The sequence below is a fragment of the Nicotiana tomentosiformis genome, chromosome 8 (genome assembly GCF_000390325.3).
Source record: "Nicotiana tomentosiformis chromosome 8, ASM39032v3, whole genome shotgun sequence".
Classification (NCBI taxonomy): Eukaryota; Viridiplantae; Streptophyta; class Magnoliopsida; order Solanales; family Solanaceae; genus Nicotiana; species Nicotiana tomentosiformis.
Genome location: NC_090819.1, coordinates 6158047 through 6163010, shown reverse-complemented (window position 1 = coordinate 6163010; position 4964 = coordinate 6158047).

The following is a 4964-nucleotide window of genomic DNA, read 5'->3' as shown; positions in this document are numbered from 1 at the left end:
TCCATAAATTACTCGAAATCAAAAATTATCTTCCCAAAAAGTTGCCCCTTGGAAATTACCTCTTATTTCACAAACCTTTTTGGCATAAAGTCAAGCTACGGATTTGGTAAATACCTTGGCTTCCCAATCCTAAATCACAATCCAAAACCAAAAGATTTCCAATTTGTATTAGATAAATTGCGTACTAGTTTGTCCCATTGGAAATGTTCCTTCCTAAATATGGCTGGATGGACAATATTGACCACAAGTACCTTAAGTGCTATTCCTACCCATTCCATGCAATACAGATTACTCCCCATCAAAATCCTTAAACAAATAGATAAAATACAAAGGGATTTTATTTGGGGATCCACCAACTCTTCTAGAAAATTACATCTTGTTAATTGGCAAATGGTCACAAAGGATAAAGTTAAGGGTGGTCTTGGTATACGCTCAACTGCATCCAAAAACATCGTCTTGTTAACAAGTCTCACTTGGATACTCTTACAAAATCCTACTACCCCTTGGGCACAACTCATTTCTCTAAAATATGCGCGAAAAAAGTCTATCATTAACACCTCATTCATTTGGAAGGATATTCTTAAAGACTGGAAAGTTTGTAATGAAGTTATATTATGGCACCCTTGTATAAACTCCAATATTAACATCTGGTCCTCCAAATGGATTTATAACTCTAATACCCTTAGAAATTCCATATACGACCCTCTTAGTAAGGATGACCAAAATATTTCCATAAAAGATCTTATTAAGCAGGACCAGTGGAATATCTCTAATATTTCTTTTGAATTGCCCTCCACAATTATTAATAATATTTTTTTTTAACTCTGTTACCTAATAATGTCCTAAACAAAGACATTATGAGTTGGGGTCCTAATTCAAATGGATTATTTTCTACAAAATCTTGCTACAAGCTGTTAAATCATAATAACACTTCTAACACCACCTTTACCTGGATTTGGGACCTCCGTTGTCCTAACAAAATCAATTACTTCCTTTCGCAATGCATGCATCGTATTTCTTGTCAAGCCTTGTTAGCATATATTGGCATTAATATAGATGCCACTTGCACGATCTGTAAGCAAAATGTGGAAGATATCCAGCATATCTTTATACTACCCAGCTACTAAACGCTTTTGGAACAAAATGGGCATTCCGACTCAAACTATCAATAATAACCCTCACTGGTTGATCAACCTTAAAGAAAATTTCATTCAGAATATCAATCATTCTTCAGGGTGGGACTCCTTTCTCCATATGGAACATTTGGGAAAATAGGAATAACAACAATTTCAACAACTTAGACCTTGATCTTAATGCCCAAAAAGTTATACAACAAGCTTGGGAATTTAACTTCTTTACTGAAAAAAATCCTTCCAAAATCCATAAGATCAAAATTGAGATTAAGTGGGATAAACCACCGACTGGTACGGTCAAATTAAACATAGATGGTGCTTACTCAAAAATCACTATGGCAGCTGGACTAAGTGGAATATTTAGAAATAGCAATGGAGACTGGATCGTTGGCTTTCATAAATCATTCCATGCAACATCAGCCATACAAGCTGAATTAATGGCTTTACAGGAAGGATTAAAGATTGCAAGAGATATGAATTTCGTCGATATGAAAATTGAAACAGACTCAACAGAAATCATCAAACTCTTATATGAAGACAATCAATATCTTTCTAACACTATTATTGAATACAGGCTGTTAATGCACCGGCTGAAACTCCCAACTCTGAAATATAACTTCAGAGAAGGAAATGAAGTAGCACACCTATTAGCTAAAGAAGTTGTTAAAGACTTCTCCCCTATTAAATATTTTTACTATGCTCGTCCACCCCTTTTTGTTGAGCTAGAATTAATCAGGAACAAGCATGGAATTTATAATAGTACTAAGTATCTTCCTACTACTGTTTGTAATAGTATTGCCACTTTAGGCAACAATAATGTCCTCAAGGACTATGCATTGTCTATGGAATCTTATGTTTAGTAATATAATGTTCGTTTTCCCTTCAAAAAATAAACTATAGTAAGAAGAAACATACAAAGGAAGAGGAGTTGGAATACCTGTGTAGCATTTTCAGTTTAAAAAATGATATCATTTATTTTGAGTGAGAAAAAGTTGGAAGATATCCCACTACGCTAACCCATATTTTACTCATGAATACCCATATTTCTACAAGTTGAATATGGGTTGAAGCCCAAATTTTACCCAACTTAAATATCACTCATCTAACCCACTAAAATATGGGCTAATTGGGTGGGTTGACAAAATATGGGCTCATTTTGCCAACACTAGCGTGACGTATAACTACAAAAATATGGGAATCGGACAGAATTCTAGTTTTATAGCTCTAAAAGTCAAAAAAAAGGAGTATCGGACATGGAGAGGCGGTGACCTCTGTTCCTTGGGTCAGATTTGGGCGGGGTTAAAAATTGGTTTAGCAAAAAATGGGTTGGGTCTCAACTAGCCCATATTTCACGCGGGTCAAAAATGGGTTGCGTGTCAAATGGGCGGGTTAAATATGGGTTAACCTATATTATATAAGTGTAATATTTTATCAAGTTCAATTTATAATTTTTTTTGCTCAGATTATTTAGTGACATAAACTTAACTCGAATAATATATACTCTTCTTCATTAAATGTCACGACCAAAAATCCACTATAGGTCGTGATGGTGCCTAACGCCGCCGTCAGGCAAGCCAACAGTGATTTATCACACTTATACAAATCTCCCCGTGGGGGTACGCTCCTACGATCTTCCGCTCAGGTAGCAAAGTTCGCACATCAATACCACCAACCGTACTAATTCTGTAAGGCAAATCACAATCTGCAAATCAATACACAATGCCTCTTCCACAGAACACCATTCTCAGGCGACACTAAGATAAACCCAACTTACTCTATACATATGAATCCTCTCGTGCTCATCCGAACTCGTGACATTATTGTCGACACCAAACAACAACCTTGGTCCTCAACTTTCAAATTCCCATGCCTCTTACTGCACCTATCATGCCGCTATGCGAGAACACACGCATTCACCATAACCCTTGAACTACCAGTAAAATAAACGCTTCATAGGCTAGAAACCTTTCACTTAGTTCATTTCAGAAGAACCAATGCAACACGCAACTGAATTCCCAAACCGCAGAAAATACAAACCTCAAATCGTGATCTAAACCATCATGACTCTTCCGGAATCCATTTACACAACAAGGCCATTTAAATCAAATACCTCCCAAATCAATCAAGCCGTGGTGGCCCTCAAGCCCACACGTACAACCATAAACCATATGTATAACTTCACGCTGAAGGAACTAATCACTGCCACAATCATACTGATTCAATCATTATTAACCGACCCAACTTCTTTCAATTTACTCTTGAACTGACTTAGAAATATAACAGCTCCATTCGCAATATAACAAACTCAATTCGCACTCATCCTGAGTGACCCGAATCGCGAGACCGCGTCGTCTCAATACCCATTAATCATCTCATACCTCCGTACGCGCACAATAGCATCTCCAACTGGTGCACCCATTCTGCAAGACCTTCCGCGCATCCGAAGCTATTTTTTTCTTTCCTCCAATACTGCACCACATACCCAACGATAGCATAGAACATTCCAATTCTCGTCCGTAATCCTCTGTGAAAACACGATCCTTAACCATACAATGGACCCGAAATCCTTAGGCACTACACTTTAATACTTGAACCCACTAGAACCGTTATTGAGAGTCACACACTCTGACCTGATCCCGAATATCAGCAAACTTCAACGCTCTGCTAGAACATGAACACACTGTTGAAGAAGCAACCAGCATACGCTCAATCGATAAGGCGAAGTGTAGCACACATTTATCAAGTTCCTTGTTCGACTTACTCCTGACATTTCCTTTTTCCTTAGTCATAATAATCCACCAATACACCGATAACCAGGAACCGCACAAGCAAACAACCATGCAATCCAATCGTAGACGGTGGGGCTTCCCTACTTAGCTTTAAGCTATCATCACATAATGTAGAGCCCACAATGATTTTTCCTTCTCATTTACCATGATCCCACACCATTAACCCGCCAAATTTCTCGAAGTCTTTTATTAAGCTTTCCATGAACATTCCGAATCATCAGTCACAGTCACACACTCGACCTCTTACCGGGTAGCAAGTAGTATTCTTCGCAGAAGCTTTATCAACATCACGCAACCGCTAACCTGCTCACAAGAGATAACCCACATGTGGAATCCCTTACCAACATCTTCCAACGACACTGCAGTGGGTACAACTACCACGTAATTAGTAAATTCTCCTGAGTTCATGCTGGCCCACCAGTTGTATAAGTCTGCTTCTTCCCTATTGACATCAACTGAAAGTTCAACAATATCTTCCGAACTTAAGTCATATTACATCTGGAAAGATAAATCAAATCTTTACACCCCTCTTCATTTCAAGCAAACTCTTTTCTGCCGTATTCGATCCTCCTCTGTACAACAACCACCATCCTAAATAAAATTCATAGACAAAATCACCTTCCATCACGATTCCCAAAATCGCTCTATACTCTCTCAAAGCACGTGGCTATCCTACCACATAATCTATATGTTACTCTGCCACTCCCACTTTGGTCAAACCATCTCCTTCAAGCAATTTCTCAACCTCTGTTGTTCATACTTGACCTGCTAGTGATTCAACTACCGCGAGATACTTCATACCATGTCCTCCCTCATACTTTGCTTCCTAACTACTGCCTTATACCAACTCCCTATTTGTAGCACTGGAGCTGATGAATTGCCACCAACTTTATCCTAGAAGATCATCCTTCCTGAGCCATCAACCTTAGAAATACCAATTGGATTCTAAAATGCCGCACACCGCTATCTCTGATAACCTCCCCACAGGCACCATTTCATAACACCCTGCCTCGAAGGCAAAAATCAAGAAGACCATACCTCA